Genomic DNA, 19283 nt, shown 5'->3' on the forward strand with positions numbered 1-19283 from the left:
GAAAGCCGTGGTGAAAACACAAAAAAGTAGCATTTTAAATAATTTTAATAACAATTTGATAGAAACCACCTGGCTGGAATTTCTTAAAATTTCAACCCCTAGGTGTACAAACCTAATCTGTCATCTTCCTTCCTTCAAAACGAAATAAGCTGCCGGTGGCTGTGTCCTCCCCTCCTCTAAAGACAGCCCTGACCTGCCCAGCTGCAGCTCCTGTCCTGGCTGGTCAGTCATCCCTGCTCTCCTGGGTTGGGCAGCAGGCGAGATGCGCTTCTGGTCCCCCCTCTTCAGAGGTGTCCTTTAAAACTCACAGAACCTCTAGGTACCAAGCGCGAGGTGGAAAGCCTGTCCTACTGTTTTCTCAGGCCGCTCAGGCTTAAACTAAACCAAAGTTGGCTTCTGTCCCCATGTTCCGCTGAGCGCTCCCACGCGCTTCTGGGTCGGCCAGGCATCGTTTCATGCCGGCCTTCGGCTCACCCCGCTCCCGCGCCTGGACTGGCTGCCGGGGCCCAGCCTGCGGCACAGCCTTTGCCACTATCCCCCCCCGGCCTCCAGCCTGCTCCGCACCGTCCCAGCAGTGTCCTTGGAGGGGCCGGATCCAGGTGGCCCCGCTGGAGCTCACAGGCCCTTCGGGGGGTGATAAAGCCAGAGGTGAGGAGGGTCCGGGACGCCTGGGAGCTTCCGTCCTGTAGGTGTGAATACACAGCAGCCCAGGTGTTCAGGTGCCAGGTAGCTTCCTAAGGGGGACAGAGCAGCATAGCGCAAGGGAAGAAGGCAAAGTTCTGCATTTTTAATAGTTAATAACTCTGTTCCAACAAGAGAAAGTTAACTTTTGATTTATAGACCCCTCCTTAGAAAAGGAGTTGTTACCTTAGAGATTTATGATCCCTGCCAGGTACCTGAGTAAAAAAAAGAGGCTGGAAGGAGGAGACTTAGAAATTATCTTCTACTTGGAATGATCATCCTGTGAGCATAAAAGATAAAATGCTAAGTGAAATTTTCATTGGTAAAAATATTAAAGGAAACTTCATTTTAAAACCTCTTCTTCTTCAGCAGAATTACCAAAGTGTAGTCTATATAATATGATCTAAAATATAAAAGGTATAAATATGAATAATTTCAAGATAACTAATGATATCATGCATTCTATACTGAAATGGCCACAGCAGTTTAAGAGCAATATTAATTAATTTCTATATCGAAGACATGCTGGACTGGAGCCACTGAGATAAAAAGAGAAAGGGAAAACACAAATGTAGAAAGAATTATAAATTATTAATTGTCTCTAAACATAAATTTAAAAACAAAAACTAAAAGCAACCAACCAAAAAAGGTAATAGGGAACACGCGGGCATGTAATGTTAAAAAATATTAATGTTAATGTAAGTGCACATAAATTTGAAAAAAATTTAAAATCAATAATTATAATTAAAATTTCAGAGAGTAAAAAGAACCCACTGTATTCGTGTAATTAGAACACAGAATGCTATAAAAAAATCTCTTAAAAATACAAAAATATAATAGAATAAATTGTCAATTCAGTAGACCCACCTGAAAGATAAAGCTCAGAAATATCCTTGGCAAGAGGAAATAGAGGAGGGCCACACCAGCACCAAGATAAGAAACCTGGAGAATTAATATTGAAGGTCCAATATCGAACTGGTATTAAAAAATTTCCAAAACTAAAATTATCTGCGTATAAATAAAATTGACAGGGGCATCCCAGATGGAGCATGGGAGGCAGGGGAGGCGATGAGAGAGCTGAGAGGGGAGCATCCCGGGGGGGAAGGACAGGCGCTGGGTGGGAGGCAGGGCCTGACCCGCTTCACGGGAAAAGCGCCCAGAGCTTGTAGCTGAGCAAGGCCCGTGCTGCAGAAGGCGCGGGGCACCCCAAGGTTTCCTGAGAGGATGAGAATGAGCCTTTCTTGCTAAACTGAGGAGTTTGGAATTTACTCCCAAATATCTTTGAGTCATAGATGATAAAGTTAAGAATAGCTGTCCACGTTTTACAAGATTTCGTCCCTTCGAACAAAGTTTCGAAATTGCTGTTTCTCCCAGGAAGGAACCCCCGAGGGCGAGGGCGGGGGGGCTTCAGGGAGAGGGGGAGCAGCGCGGGCTGCAGGGGGCAGAGGCCAGTCCCCGGGACTCCCCCAACTGCGAAGAAATGTCAGGCAAAGACAGACACCTTATGGTCTCACCCATACGTGGAATTACAAAAGAAACTGCATTTACAGATACAGCAGACAGAATGGTGGTTGCCCAGAGGTGGGGGTGCGGCTGGCCAAGTTGGGCCAAGGGAGTAAAACTGTACAAACTTCCACGTATAAAATAAATAGGTTTTGCTGTTGGGATGTACACCATGGTGACCACAGTTAATAATACTGTACCCCAAATTTCAAAGTTGCTAAGATAGTAAACTTACATGTTCCCATCATAAGAAAAACCCTGTAACTATGCATGGTAATGGGGTTCACTAATTTCTTATGGTGACCGTTTCCCAATATGTACAAATATTGAATCACGTTGTTGTGCACCTGAAACTAATATAATGTTGTATGTCAGTAATACCTCAATTACAAAAAGGTAAATACAGTGACAGATATGGGAAATCCAGGTTTCCTAAAGTCATTTCCATATCTTTCTACTGCATGACATTATTTTCCCCATTTGGCCCTAAACTATAGAATTTTAACAATTCATACAAACACAGTGATGAACAAGCGAAACACCAGCTACAGTGAGGAACTCATTTTCACCTGTTTAACGGTTTCAGACATTCCTTAGAGACTAAACTTAACTCTAAGTAGTAGCAGTAAATATACTTTTTGTCTCTTATATGGTGATGTTCATTGGTATTGAGATTGAACACCTCACACCTCAGTCACCAATGCAGTGAATGTCTCCTTCCACGCCCTGGAACACAAAGCTTGCTAAATGCTACTGGGTTTAAATTTACCTAAGGTTAGATATATCAAAATATTAAAATTAGAATTTAATGTTACTGAAACTATGGTTGATTAGTTTACTGTTTACCTCACCTCAAAAAGGGTTTTTCTCATTATAAACTGACTAACAATAAATGAAAGTCCTGTTACCAAGACAACTTGAGAGATTCACACAATTTACCTTAGCCCTAAGCCCAACTAGATTGTGCTCTTAACACTATTTTTTATCATAATAATACATAATATTTTATAACCCTGGAGCCCTCCCTCCCTCCCTCCCTCCCTCCCTCCCTCCCTCCCTCCCTCCCTCCCTCCCTCCCTCCCTCCCTCCCTCCCTCCCTTCTTTCCTTCCTTCAACTTCTTATTGAGATCTTCCTTGAATTGACTATTTTAACTTTTCTTCTAAGTAACCTGGACACTTTTCTCTCACCCCAAAAATGTGTTCTTTAAATACCTATAGCCATATGTTTGTATCAGAGAACTGGAGAGAAGAGAAAGAGACCCGAGCTTTCAATTCACTGGGTAACGCAGTCTTTGAGACCAAGCCAACATCAGCCTAGTTTTCCCCTTAAGCTCTCGCAATGCTGGTACCTGTAAGAGTGCTGCCTTGGTCACACCAGGAGCTTAGCATTGATAAATGGTCCCAAAACTAGTGGTCACAGCACCCTATAACAAAAGGGAAATTTGTAATTCTCTGTATCTTTTTATTTATGCATTTTTCTCTGTTGGGCTAAGTTCAGGTCTATTGTTTGGTTATTATTAAATTTTCAACTCTAAATATTATATTGTGATCCAAAATTGGTAATTTTTAGAAACTCCAGCTTCACCTTCTTTGGTTGACTTTAAAGAGTGGATCATGTAGCCCTGGCCAGTGTGGCTCAGTGGTTGAGCTTTGTCTGTCCCATGCATCCAGAGGTTGCTGGTTCAATTCCCAGTCAGGGCACATGCCCAGGTTGCAAGTTTGATCCCTGGGGGGCATATAAGAGGCAGCCTATTGATATTTCTCTCTCACATCAATGTTTCTCTCTCTCCCTTCCTCTCTCTAAAATCAATAAAAAAATAGTTTAAAAAGAGAGTGGAGCACATAAAGTCTCAGAATATATTCCTTAAACGAATTCAAACAAACTATCAGCAAATAGCTACTTTGGTACTTAACTTTATTAATAATATTAGAGCAGAAATTGTTGGCTGAAAGGAAACATGCATTTGGACTTTGCTTTTAAGTTACATTAGCATTGTTTAAACTCTCAAATTCTTTTTCTTGCCAGTGTTTTTTTGCCAAGAAACAACTATAAACCTAATTGCTTTTTACTTCCAATTTATCTTTCCTTTTCTATCATTTTTTTTTCTGCTATGGCACTCTAATAACTTTTTATTTGTGGAGTTTGTTTTTTTGAGACCTTTAGAAAATTCTTAAGAAGAACATGATTTCGAGCTGTTATTTGCTAGCATTTGTGTTTTAGAAACCAAGATAAAGGGATCAGAAAGATCCACATTGAGTATTTGTTAAGCAATATTTTCATTTTCTTAAATGAAAATTCATTCGGCCATTCATACAAATGCATTATTTATATAGAAAATTTACTTGGGAACATAGAAAATATGCAGTAATAAAATGCCCCATCATATTAGAATCAAATTAACAGCATAGCACTTCTGGAACTTACATAGTGCTTTGATTTCTAGCATCAAGATTTCTGTCATTGAAACAAAATTTATAGAGATTCAGGAACAGAAATATAGGACCTGAAAATGAAATATTGTACCATGTTTCTATGTGTGGCTAGGGAAGACAGATGCCTTCAGAGTCAAACTACTTTCATGAGAGAAGTGTAATTTCACAGTAAAAGCAAAGGTCAATGACTATAATTGGTATATTATAATAATATATTATTAAATGAAAAGTTTCCAAGGCCTCTTCCTAAATTCTTAAATTTTAGACATGAAAGAGAAATTCTAGGAAAAAATATTGTTTTCTCATTAAGTCATAAAGAGCATTGTATTTTCTTTTTCTTGTATATTAAGTAAAATATTTTCCACATATTTTTCCAGTAATCATCTTTTATGTTTCTTTATTCAAAATGTAAAATTTATAAAAATGGCTACAAACACATCCTCTTTTTTTGAGTTCAGAGTTTTGTACCTAAAGCAACAAAGTAGGAGTGTGGTTTGAACATGATTTCCTATTGGCGTGGTACCTGTCTTTTGAGAGGAAGGGCTCTGAAGTCAAAGAAAAGCCATTTCACCACCTAGTTTTTTGATTAAGGATGAGACCAAGTGGGTTATAAGTAAGGAGTGGGTAGAGAGGATTGGATAATTGGACTTTGGGTCAAATGCAGGGCTTCAGATCCTATTACTCTGAGATATCAGTGCTGGAACGTCACTTACCTTTCTGAACTGGTTTACTTATTAGTAAAGACAATACTAATAGAAGGTTGTGACAAGTAAAGTGACTATGTAAATATTTTAACCTCTATTTTTAATTCAATCGTAGTTCACTAAGAGTAGATTCAGGTGGCACATTTGCTGCACCCCATCTCTCCCGATGGGCTCGTCTCCTCCCTGCATTACAAGGGGGAGGAAGGGGGGTGTCAGGAAGGCATTAGGCAGGATGCACTGTGTGGGGGCTTAGGGCACGGCCGCTGGGGTCAAACATCTTCTCAGCGTTTCCACGTATTGCCGGAGTTTGGACAGGTTACATATCATCTAATCTTCCGTTTCTCTGTTTGTAAAATAAAAATAATAATAGCTTCTGCATGAAAGCAGTTTATAGATTGAATAGAGTCTCCACTATATTGCGTCTTGCCAGGTGCTAAAAATAGATGACACCTGCCATCAGGGGTCCTACATCCCAGGATGAAATCACACCCCCCCCCCCCCCCACTAAGCCAGGGCTTTGTAAGAGGCACTAGAGCGAGCAAAGTGGGAAACAGGGCAAGTGCAGAGGCCGTAGGGTGGTCACTGAAACTCCGCCCGAGCGAGGGGTCTGCTGGTGGGACGGAGCTGCCGGGCAGGGCCACCGGCCGCTGGAGCGGCACAGGCCTCCCTCCCTCCTCCATCTAATCCAAAAGCCCCAACCTGGAGGCTTGGGACTAGTTCTAATGCACAGGTTTCTTGTTTTTTTCCACACAAGAGTTAATAAATTAGTCAGTGCATGTAAACATTCTGATTTGCAGCTTCTATCGAAAAATAGGAAGATCGGGCATCTCCGGACCAGTCCCTCGCTGCAACCACCATCGGAAGCTGCATGGCTGTGAGGCCTTTAGAAGGTGTTTTGTGGCCTTTTGACCACAGTCCCCACGACTCCCAGCTCTGACTCAGGGCCGGGGCCGGCTGGGAGCTGTGGGCGTCGGGAGCTGATGCCTGGAGAAGCTGAAGGGGAGCTGAGTGGGCTGCGTGGGGCCGTGTGCTGCTCCTCTCATCCCAGTGATCACAAAGGCCTGCTCCAGCCCCACGAGACAGCAGACCGTCCAGGGAATGAAGAAATAGGTTCAGCAAGGTCTGCAGTTTTCTAGGAGCTCAGGAAGGTATTCTTTTTGTTTTAGGTGGGTTTGTTTCCTTGTTCATAAGTTTACTTATGAAGTCTTCATTAATTCTCACTTTGTAAGACTACCTGAGCAAAAGTACTTCAGACACTTGCAGTAAATTAAATAATTACCATAAAACACTAGCTGGCACCTCCTTTCTAATGCTTTGGCCAAGGGCCGCGCTCCAAATCTTCATTCTCACCTAGACCTTATAGCCTCTCGCTGCGTCCACGGCTTCCCTCCCGCGATCTGTCCTGTGGGCCAGCGCCAGGCACGTCCTCAGACAGATCAGAGCGAGCCAGCAGCCAGGTGGGCCGCTGGATTCCTGCGTTTGGAGACACTTTTTGCTCTCCCTGCTGGGTCAATATGGTAAGAATACTCTACTCGAGGCCCAGGAGAGGATTAGACTAGGCCACCCAGCAAGGCAGGGCCTCTGCACTGGGCTCTGCACTGGGTTCAAGGCAGGGAGTGAGGACTGTGGAAAACTTGCAGCTGTGTGGATCTCTCCCCTCTCCCTTCAGTGCATCCTGAGGACGTGACTTGGGGGTGGACATGACAATTAGAAAACCTTAGGTTATTCTCTATTTTACTGCTAAATTTTTTTTAACTCTACCTGATTCCTATATGGAATTTACCATTGATAAATAAAGGCTTCTCTTACCTTTTAAAATCCCAATAAAAATATTCTCCTAGATAGGAAAAAAAGAATTGGAAGAAAGGAAGGGGGAAGGAAGGGAGGGAGGGAGGGAGGGAATGATGTAGGAGGAGGGGAAAGGAGGGAAGGAAGGAAGGGAGAAAGGGAAAAAGGAAGGAAAGAGTGTAACCCCTTTGGCTGTGGTGTCAATGCCTTTATCACTCCCTTTTTCCATAAGATTCAATAATCTTTAATGAACTGAGTTGTAAGTCTGAAACATAAGGTTTAAATTATTAAAACCTTCAATCAGTTTAAAAATAAGGATGGAAGGATTTGTCACTTTTCCTCTAGAACTTAAACACACTGTTTTTTAAAAAATTCAGTCTAGTTTGTCATTTATAAATGGATTTTCTTTTCCAAAATAAGTTCTTATGTAAAAAAATCTACTATTATGTCTTTTGTCAAAGGTCTCCAAAACTTTTAAGCAGAACCCAGGTTAAAATTTGAAAAACCAACTTTTTTTCTGAATCTATAAATCCAAGTGAAATTGGTGCCCAAGTAAATGGGTTTCTGCTTCATTGAGTAAACATAGTTATCTTTAAAAAATTTTAAGATTAAAAATAAGACAAATACTGTAACAGTAAACATGGAGAATTGACATGCATACTTGCTTATGCACACACACACACACACACACACACACACACACCATTACCGAGCTAAACAGACAATAATTAAATATTCTCCCAGTAACAAGATGTGTTTGGATGTATTTCCTGAATTAATAAGTATAATCTGCCATTTGCTCTTTATTTTAAATCTGCCTGTCACTGACTTCATGGATGAGCCTGGGGAAAGCATGTGACCTCCTTTCACCTCAGTTTTCATTGTATTTAAAGGAAGGCTGGTAAGCATTGCTGAGGCCACAGAGGCCTTGCACTGCACTCAAGAAGTAATTACTATCAATAAAAATGTTCTCTGCACAGAAGTTTCACTCATGGCAATAAAACGGTAGAAAGGACTAACTTCGTTCTCTATCAAAACTGATTTAAAATAATAATCAGTGAAAATATCTGAAAACATTCAGTATTATTTAATATATTTAAAAGCATGCTTTACTTTTTGATAGAGAATTAAACCCTTTTTTTGTTTGTGAAATGTCTCTCTAGATGCTCCACCTTTCATTAGGATGCACTATACTTGCCTCTGCTTAAAATTTTTACAGGTCAGCCTTCTGTTCTAACACAATGGATTGAACCACAGATTAAATTTATTGTGAATTTGAGACCCTCTTGTTGTGTACCAGTTCCTTTAGAAGTCATATCCTTCTAAAGTTCTTGTGAAATAGACAAGTACAAATATTAATGCAAAGCCTGATTTATGACAATTATAAGGTGGTGTTTCTTGTGATCTCACAGGTTTAGGTTTATAGATTAAATTTACAAGAAAATTATCACCACCTAAGGTATTTAAAGCTATTATGATAGACTATTACTGATTTTCTCAATTATACATGGTTGAAACCAATGGTTTTACATAGTAATACAAAATTGTTGGCATGAGCAGAATATTTCCATTAAAACAAATGACAAAAAAGAAAACAAACAAACAAAAAACAAATGACAATTATTAACGAATAAAGTCATTTATATTATCAAATAGTGAAATTGTGTAAAAACCAATACCTTTTCTCACTGATCTTTAATTGTGATCATCCAATCAACCATTCTGTTAATCATGGATTTATACCTTAAGCTGACCTTGATCTGCCTCTTAGTTTTATTTAGAATGTTCCTCTAACAAAAGATCTCAGAGGGAAGGCGGGGAGAGGTGCGTGGGGAGAGATTAATCAGGGAACTTGTATGTTTATGGGCATGACCCATGGACATGGACATTGGTGTGGGGAGGGCCTGCGGGTGGGTTGGATGTGGGGTGGAGGAGATCAGTAGGGTAAAAAGGGGGACATCTGTAATGGTCTCAACAATAAAGATAAAGTTAAAAAAAATAGAATGTTCCTCTATAAATGACCCTTTATTAGGGTAACTCTTAACTCTGGGATTTCAAATATACCCATAGGTGTTCTTTCCACTGAAAAACAATGAGGTCATCAGTCTAACATCAGCAACTGAGATTCCTAAAATTGGCTGATTCCTCCAGTTATAAGGGTGCCCTAACTCAGCTATACTCAGGAACTTTGTTAGCAGTGCTCCCTTTATCATCTGAAAACATTAGGAAAATGGGAACTTCTCTTTTCCCAGAAATGCAACTACCTGGTCATTCTGTGACCCCTTTACCTCTTTTTTTTTTTTTTAAGTATATTTTTATTGATTTCAAAGAGAGGAAGGGAGAAGGAGAGAGATCGAAACATCAATGATAAGAGAGAGTCATTGATTGTCTGCCTTTTGCATGCCCCCTGCTGTGGATCCAGCCCACAACCCAGGCAGTGCCCTGACCAGGGATGGAGCCTCGATCTCCTGGATGGATCATAAGTCAATGCTCAGCCGCTGAGCCACACCAGCCCAGCACCCCTTTACCTCTTTGATGCTTTTCCCCCAGTTGCAGGGCTGTAAATGTCCAATCTGGTCATAAAGTAGAGAAATGCATCCTTAAATCCTTAACCACACCATAGTTTATTTTTTCTAAAAGGAAATTAGAGAATAAAACAATATTCAGTGAACCTTAAACAACCTAAACATGCTTATAAATTTTCCAGTAACATATCTCCAGAATTTGTACTTACAAGCAGAAGAATATTGCTGAACATAATCTTTTTTAGAAAACACTTATTTTTAGATATTTGCATGGTTTAATAGCATTAAACATGGTAGAGGACACTCTAATTAAGACCTTTGAAAGTGAAATAATTTTCAATGCAATGTGGCCCCAGTATTGGAAATATGAATTAAGAGAATAACTTATTTTATAATAAGAGAGATATGTATAATCATGGTTCAACTGAAAAAGTGAGGTCAGAATTTGCTATTGTCTTCAAATGGAAAAAGAGCCTGGATGATTTCAAATACAGTCAAATTTTTTGCAAGAAGTATGAGTTTGTTCAAGAATTTTAAGCCTAGATGCATGGCCAGATTATCCATTATGAGTCAGGATGATAGTAGTTTTCCTCCTCTTTCTGTTTATAACTCTTCCATCATATGGCTTGGACAGCTATTCTGAAAAACAGGCCTAACAAAATTGTGACTGTTCACAAAATATTATTTACATGAAGCCTCCTTTGACTTATGTGAGGCCACTTATCATCTACTGTACATTAATTTTGGAGTAACGTGTTCATTTATGGAAAAGGAGAGGAATATATAAAAATTGATAACTTAGGAAAAGATGTCATAAGTCACCCTGCTATAAATGAATTGGAAGACAATTAAGAGAGTGAAAGGCTTATACATATGAAACATCATCTTATAAGGAAGGACAAGGGTAACTCGTGGCTTCAGAAACTTCCCTTAGACAAGCAAGGTGGTAAAATTAGAAATTCATCAGAAAACCCATTTCCATTTAGTGAATGAAAGGAGTGCTAAGAGCTCTTCAAATAATATGCAAAAAGCCCAGAGAAGCTTAAAAACACATGTGCAACAGAAGAGATGTAAGCAACTTACTGAATCTATCTGAATGGCACCAAATACTTAACTCTCACTGGAAAAATGATAGTGTGTACAAACCTTTTTTTACCACCTTTTTTATAAATGTTGAAAATCTTACTCAAAATTAGTTCTAAGGTATGTTATGATCACTGTTTTATATTCACATTTTACCTATGAACTGGCTCAGTCTTGCAGTCGATAATCCTCAAAGATAAATTTTTACTCATTGCTGAATAATATTAAATATAAAAAGAGGATTTGCTATCTTACATTTATTTATTTTTTTTATTTTTAAAATCCTCAACCAAGGATATGTTTTACTGGTTTTAGAGAGAGGGAAAGGGAGAGGGAGAGAGAGAGGAAAGGAGAGAGACATTGATGTATGGACCAGTTGCCTCCCATACAAGCCCTGATCAGGGATCGAACCCACAACCTAGATATGCGTTCTGACCGAGAATCGAACTGGCAACCTTTTGGTGCATGGGAACATGTTCCCACCAACTGAACCACACTGGCCCAGACAAGAATTTGCATTTTTTTAAAAAGGACTGATCAACCGCACAGAAGATATAGCATAGCTATTTGCAATTACATGATGAATGATGAACCAAAGCCCAAAAGCTACTTTAAATGGGAAAAGATGAAATATTTTAAAATTAATTCAGAAAAAAAATAGGTAGAAAATACTCAAAATGACTTCAGACATGGTGATTCTCCCTCTATGAAGCCTAATTCTCTTCCTAAAAGTTCTCTTGGGATCTTGGATAGTGGATGGTGCCCTGACCAATTTGGCTCAGTGGGTAGAGCATTGGCCCAGGGACTGAAGGGTCCTGGGTTCAATTCCAGCCAAGGGCATGTGCCTGGGTTGCAGACTTGTCCTGGGCCCTGGTCGGGGTGCTTGAAGGAAGCAATCAGACACATCTATGTTTCTCTCTCTCCCTTCCACTCTCTCAGGAAAGCAATGGAAAAAATATGAGGATTGAAAAACAAAAGACACTGATGGTGCCTTCCTACCACTTTTATCATGACTGAAAATCATGTTACTGAGAACTTAATCTGTGCCTGCCCTGCCACAGGGGTCAGCATTTTATGTGCAGTCATTGTTAGTGAATGGACAATACTATTACTGATATATATATATATATATTGAATTGGTTTTATGTAACTTTAGAGAAACCTGACTGGAGTTTAGTATGTAATTATAAATTCAGTAGGAATTCTACAAAAAAGGACCCACAATGCCAGAATTCCTTAAAAACAACTAATATATTCTTTTGTATAAAACATGCATTAACTGCCACGTTTGCCAAAATCAGTCTATACAGAAAGAGATGGCCCAACACAGTCAAGAAAGCTAGTTATGAAGAATAGGTATAGAAAGAGGTTTTCTAGTTAATGTAAAAGAAGAGACAGTGCCTTTCAGAAAGCAAGCCCTTCAGCACTGGGTGGTTTGTATTACTGTGTTGCACAGTAATGTGTTACCTGTGAGACCTGGTCCTGACCTGTCAGAAGAAGTAAGGAACTTTCTGATAGTTAAAGCAAACATTGAGATATACACTTTCAGGTCACAACCTGCAGAAATCCTCACTTTGAAGATTTTCTGAGCTGGGAAGGTCAATGACACCCTGAGCTTTCCAATCAAGCCCATTTACCCTTTCCCTACAAGGCCAGCCCAGGCCGCACAGCCTCTCCTGTGGCCATAAGACCTCGGTCGCACACTTCCTTCAGGAGGATCTGCAATTAGTTGTGATGCAGAAAAACATGGGGTGGACCATTGCTTCGAGGTCTTGACTTCCTCTCGTTCTTGTTCATCTCATCCAGAGACCAGTGGGCACTCACCTCCATGGCTGCTGGACACACAAAGGAAAATTAATAAACACTTGTGTCCCCAAAGCCTCAAATGCTGGTAGTCATATACCTCCAAGTGTGTCATCTATTATCAGGACACACCTTGTTCCTCTAGGGAGAGAACTCCATGTTTATCAAAAGGTGCTTTCCACATAGACTGGGGGCTTCAAAGAGATTTCAACCCAACTGAAAGGACTTTCCCTCAAATATGGGTTTCTTTTGGTGTTTTTTTAATGGTAAAATAGACATTTTATTTATTTGTATTTAAACGTATGGACCAACCAACCAAACTGCTATTATTATCATGATACAGCAAAATACAAAAATCTTTTGCAAACACTTGAGTAATAAACCAATTAGGGGTTGCAATAAACAGCAACAGGGGCAGAGGAAATCAGCAAAGCACATTATGGCTCAATGGTTCACCTGAACTGAGGGTTTAAAGAGTCTCCCAATCCCAGAAAATATGAATAACCCTTTACCACACACCTTTGTACTTTTATTTTCTATTCTTGAGGTTAAGATTCTAGGTACTAGAGTTATCCAAAACAGCATTATATCTAATTATCTACAGCCAGAGACATCTTTTATCCTTTGTCTACCTATAGCAGAGAGGTTACAGAACCCTCTCTGATTAGACTCACCCCTCCAATCGGCACAATAGACATTATAATGAGAAGCAGCAAATCAGGGCAGAACTGCATAGAAAACTCCAGGAGTGGTAATGCAGCCAGTGCCCGGACCGAGACAGGATAATATAGCCACCGTCACAGTGTGCTCACGGCTGTTTGCGGAGCCAGGCTGCGTGCTCACGGAGTAACCTGGGCGTAGGTCCGGGTTTGCTGGGCACAGCACTCAGGGTTTGCGGCCGTGCATCAGAGCTTCCTCCAGCGCTTCCAAGGTGACCTTCAAATCACTAGCAGCGCTCTGCTGGGACTGGGTCTGGGGCTGCAGGGGTTCCTGTCTTTAACCATAGAGATGATTGTTTCCAGCCTGATTGCTCCAAGTCTGGTTGCTCCAGGCTTGGGGGCACCAGGTCTGCCTATTCCAGGAATGGTGGTTCCACGTTAGGCTATGCAGGCCTGGCTGCTCCACACGGAAGGGTTTTCAGACGTGTCCATCAGGCCTCCCTGGTGACAGGAAGAGAGGCCCCGGTGCTCGGTAGTTGCTGAACTCATCTGAGTCACACGGTTGCTATTGTTCGGCCAGTTGTATTTCTGCCACCTCTTGCATTTCATTCTCTGGCTCTTGAGCCAGGTCTTAATCTGCTTGTAGCTAAGGTTCAGGATGGTGGAAAGTTCTCGGTCTGCTGGGGGCTGAGGCGTTTCTGCCTCTGAAATCTCTCGCTGCATACACAGAGCTGGGTGTGTGAAACCGCCCCGATCTTCTGTGTCTGTGCGGACTTTCCCCTTCCCGCATGTTCTCCGTGGAAGCGTCCCCGGGCAGCCTTCCCCCGAGACCGGTGGAAGGATCAGGCTGTTCCGAGTAAGCAGGTCCCTGGGGAAGGAAGGGGAGCCAGTCTCGTGTGGAGCATCTCAGATGACATTTCAAGGGTGCAGTTTTCTTCAGGCTCCCAGATCGCAGGCCCTGGTGAAGGTTCCCCAGAATCAAATGATTAGGAGCAGGCCAGGCTTTGGGGACAAGCTGAGTCCACACTCACGTTGCTGAGCTGAAGGAGAGAGAAAAAAACTTAAGAGCTAGATTGTAAGAAAGGCCAGGCTTAAGTATCTAGGTAGAAGAACTCAGAAATACGAAGACCTCCAGATGCAAGAGTACCAATGAGACCGGAGGAAATGAGTCGGCTTTGCAGCAATAGGCGCCAACCAGCCAACTTTGCAAAGGCTCAGATATGGGGTTTTATACAACACTCCGTGAGGTTCTTCTAAAGATCTCCTGTTCACGAGGGAACCAGCTCTGGGCATCACCGCTTAGACACATGAAGCTCATCGTTGCCAGCCCAGGGCTTGACCTGGAATCCTCCACACAGGGCACTCACTACCCTGCTCACCACAGGAAGCAAGCCAGCAGCATTTTATTCCAGGGAAAAATCATTTATGCAGGTTTCAATAACATTTGCATAACAGAACAATATCAAATTAGGTCCATTTTCATATATGCTTATGAATATCCCTGCTAATATAAAGAAACCCAGAGGACTTTGCAAACCACTGAGATTTCACAGGACAGCGAGGGTTCAGTTTCCCGCAGAAGAGGGACTGTGGCCCGCACGTTTCCCCAGGAAGCCCTGTGAGCGCCACGGGACCGAAATTCTAATGTGCCAGCGCCCGTAGAAATTTTCACTTTAAATTTATTAGTAAAATTCCTACTAAAGGTTGATTTCCTCAATCTTCCATCAGCCAATCTCCTGCCTGTAACAGGCTCCCAGGCCAGAAAACCACGAGTCCTGGCTCCTCTGAGGGTTGGGCCCAGAGGAAACAGTCCTGAGACGCCTTCATTTGTGACAGAGCCTCAGAGAGCAGGGCTGGGGGAGAGGGAGCTTGGACCCAGGGCAGCGCGACCACCGGCGTGAGGGGACCTAGAGGGGGCCTACCTGGCAGGGAGATGCCCCCCAGCAGGCCCTGGAAGACAATGGCCCGCAGCAGAGAATATTACTGACATTATCTCTGTTTTACAGCTTCTGAAGCTGAGGACACAAGAGGTGTCCAAAGTCAGAATCTTGCTGGGTAGAGACCCAAAACTTGAACTAGACCGAGAGGCTAAACCACAGGGTGTTAGGGTAACACGCTACTCATAGTGCCTTTCATTATTATCACTACTATTTTCAATTCAGCAAATGCTCTCATGTGCAGCTCTGGGGGGTAGCCTTTATTTTAAGAGAACAGTGGGGTTCAGAAGATGAGGTTACTTGCCAGGGTTGTCTAACCGGGGAGTGCTGCTCAGGGCTCCTCCACCACAGCTTCGTGACTCGGAAATGCAGGGTTCCCCCCAGACCATTGATCAAGTCCACCATCGGGGTTGGCAGACGTGCTCAGCCTGGGCTATCACTGAATTTAATGCCTCTAGGCCCCTAGCGCACTACTCACTGCCAGTTCCCCGAATAATAGTATGGTAGAGAGCACTACACTAGTAAAGTCATCAACTGTACAGACACAAATAATCTTCATCCATGCTACTTATTTTTTCAAAACAAGTATAACACTACTGTTGGAAGGGTATAAAATCTTGTTTTCAGAATATTTTCATTTTATTTCTATGCTTCAATGAATTATTCTACTTTATGCAGCATGCCCTCTACAAGAAACACAATTATTCCTCTTTTATACTTTATCATTGACTTTGACACAATCATGTACTTATATTACCGCTCACTGCATGGTGTAGAGTTTAAAGTAATATACAGTAAAATGTTAAATAGATCTGTGTCAGGAATCTTCATTATGTTTTTACATGTTTAACAAACTCCCTTCCATCGTTAAACAAGTTCATGTGTCAATTATGTTTATTTTTTTCATGTATCCACTTATCTAGTTAGAAAATACCTCTTTTCTCCCTCTTGAGAGAATCTTTCTCTTTTTAAATTTGTTCTCATGTGACTTCATACATGGGAAACATGATAGCCCACAGTACCCAGGGTGGCTCTAGCATTTTCATGGGGCTCATCAATTTTTAAACTTTTAAAATTATCTATTGATTTTCCTTTTTTCTTTTGAGTCTATTGCTAAATGTCTGTCTTAAGAAGGTGAGGCTCTCGATCTATTTCCTTATTGGTTGTTAACTTCATATATAAAAAATAACCTATTTTCTGACACAAATTATCCCAATAATCCAATCAACCAGCCATCTTTACAATTGTGCTGTATCTCAAGAAGGCATAGAAAGTGTATGACAATATCAGCTAAATGCTTTAATATCCTCAGAAGATGTTGAGTTACAGTATATTTCTGCATAATACAAATAGATTTTCAAACGTATTTTTGTATTTCCTTCCCCTCCCTCCAGTTTTCTGTACTTGTAATATCATGGAGGTGTACCACCCTTTATTTGCAATTCCAAAACTCGAAAACGCTAGGGAAAAAAATTGTTTTTGTTAAGTATGCCAGAAATTTATTTGCCGGCAAAACGTGATCTGATGGGAAACTATTTATCCTACCAATATAAAACTTTCCTTTTTGCTACAGAAATTGTTCATTTCATGATAAGCTATAACTCTGGGCACTTTTTCAGGTGACACATAATATGCAGTTTATACAATTTTTTTTTAATATAAATTAGTTTGAATTCTCAAACCCAGGAGTTTCACATGAGGAATTCTACACCCTATATAAGATTTATAATAAGTCTAAGAAAGCTCTGATGTGTGCATGTGTATTTTGTTAGGCTGATGAACATTTGCTATCTCTACCCACCTTGCATTCTCAGGGTTGAAGCCCTCTCTTTAATACCCATTCACATAACTAACACATAACTAACATCCAATAAATATTCTGGTAGGAACTGTAGATATACCCACATGATCTCCACTTGATTCTTGCCTCTAATTAAACTCACGCTAACATTTGGTCTGCTTGAGCCTTTGAAAATAAAATATCTGTAAACAAAGAGAGTCTATTTCAAGGCTTCAGTTATAAAACAAAATAAAGCATTTTGTACATGCTTGGGATCAAGTAAATTATCAAAAAATAGCAACTATCATTGTATAATTTTCAAATTACCTAAAGTGGTTTCTAGCTGTAGTAAAAAGTGTCAACCGATGGTTGCTGGCACCAATTAAACTCCAGCAGGAATCCTCAATTTGAGGTGTGGAGAAGAGGAAACTGTTGGCTGCAAACAGCTCCACTGTGGGACAGCAGGGCTGTGGACGCAGCTCCTAGTGTCACAGCTTCACTAGGGACAGCAGGGCTGTGGACGCAGCTCCTAGTGTCACAGCTTCACTAGGGACAGCAGGGCTGTGGAAGCAGCTCCTAGTGTCACAGCTTCACTAGGGACAGCGGGGCTGGGGCCCAGCAGCTCCTAGTGTCACAGCTCCCTGGGGGACAGCGGGGCTGGGGCCCAGCAGCTCCTAGTGTCACAGCTTCACTAGGGACAGCAGGGCTGGGGCCCAGCAGCTCCCAGTGTCACAGCTCCCTGGGGGACAGCGCGGCTGGGCCCAGCAGCTCCCAGTGTCACAGCTCCCTGGGGGACAGCGCGGCTGGGCCCAGCAGCTCCCAGTGTCACAGCTCCCTGGGGGACAGCGGGGCTGGGGACCCGGCAGCTCCTAGTGTCACAGCTCCCTGAGGGACAGCGGGGCTGGGCCCAGCAGCTCCTAGTGTCACAGCTCCCTGAGGGACAGCGGGGCTGGGGCCCAGCAGCTCCTAGTGTCACAGCTCCCTGGGGGACAGCGGGGCTGGGCCCAGCAGCTCCCAGTGTCACAGCTCCCTGGGGGACAGCGCGGCTGGGCCCAGCAGCTCCTAGTGTCACAGCTCCCTGGGGGACAGCGCGGCTGGGCCCAGCAGCTCCCAGTGTCACAGCTCCCTGAGGGACAGCGGGGCTGGGCCCAGCAGCTCCCAGTGTCACAGCTCCCTGGGGGACAGCGGGGCTGGGCCCAGCAGCTCCCAGTGTCACAGCTCCCTGGGGGACAGCGCGGCTGGGCCCAGCAGCTCCCAGTGTCACAGCTCCCTGGGGGACAGCGCGGCTGGGCCCAGCAGCTCCCAGTGTCACAGCTCCCTGGGGGACAGCGGGGCTGGGCCCAGCAGCTCCTAGTGTCACAGCTCCCTGGGGGACAGCGGGGCTGGGGACCCGGCAGCTCCTAGTGTCACAGCTCCCTGAGGGACAGCGGGGCTGGGCCCAGCAGCTCCTAGTGTCACAGCTCCCTGAGGGACAGCGGGGCTGGGGCCCAGCAGCTCCTAGTGTCACAGCTCCCTGGGGGACAGCGGGGCTGGGCCCAGCAGCTCCCAGTGTCACAGCTCCCTGGGGGACAGCGCGGCTGGGCCCAGCAGCTCCTAGTGTCACAGCTCCCTGGGGGACAGCGCGGCTGGGCCCAGCAGCTCCCAGTGTCACAGCTCCCTGGAGGACAGCGCGGCTGGGCCCAGCAGCTCCCAGTGTCACAGCTCCCTGAGGGACAGCGGGGCTGGGGACCCGGCAGCTCCTAGTGTCACAGCTCCCTGAGGGACAGCGGGGCTGGGCCCAGCAGCTCCTAGTGTCACAGCTCCCTGGGGGACAGCGGGGCTGGGGCCCAGCAGCTCCCAGTGTCACAGCTCCCTGGGGGACAGCGCGGCTGGGCCCAGCAGCTCCCAGTGTCACAGCTCCCTGGGGGACAGCGCGGCTGGGCCCAGCAGCTCCCAGTGTCACAGCTCCCTGGGGGACAGCGCGGCTGGGCCCAGCAGCTCCTAGTGTCACAGCTCCCTGAGGGACAGCGGGGCTGGGCCCAGCAGCTCCTAGTGTCACAGCTCCCTGAGGGACAGCGCGGCTGGGCCCAGCAGCTCCCAGTGTCACAGCTCCCTGGGGGACAGCGGGGCTGGGGACCAGCAGCTCCTAGTGTCACAGCTCCCTGAGGGACAGCGGGGCTGGGCCCAGCAGCTCCTAGTGTCACAGCTCCCTGGGGGACAGCGGGGCTGGGCCCAGCAGCTCCCAGTGTCACAGCTCCCTGGGGGACAGCGGGGCTGGGCCCAGCAGCTCCCAGTGTCACAGCTCCCTGGGGGACAGCGGGGCTGGGCCCAGCAGCTCCCAGTGTCACAGCTCCCTGGGGGACAGCGGGGCTGGGCCCAGCAGCTCCCAGTGTCACAGCTCCCTGGGG

At 43.9% G+C, this 19283-nt stretch overlaps 1 pseudogene across 1 annotated transcript in view; it reads left to right on the plus strand.

Moving 5' to 3' along the window:
- Positions 1-455: 455 nt before the first annotated feature.
- Positions 456-19283, plus strand: part of LOC308557521 (protein FAM114A2 pseudogene) — a 34218-nt pseudogene continuing 15390 nt past the window's right edge. Inside the window, exon 1 of the transcript in view lies at positions 456-648. The product of the transcript in view is annotated as a protein FAM114A2 pseudogene (transcript). The remainder of the gene's footprint in view (positions 649-19283) is intronic.

Source organism: Miniopterus schreibersii (assembly GCF_964146895.1).
Source record: "Miniopterus schreibersii genome assembly, chromosome: 5".
In the NCBI taxonomy this organism is placed as follows: domain Eukaryota; kingdom Metazoa; phylum Chordata; class Mammalia; order Chiroptera; family Miniopteridae; genus Miniopterus; species Miniopterus schreibersii.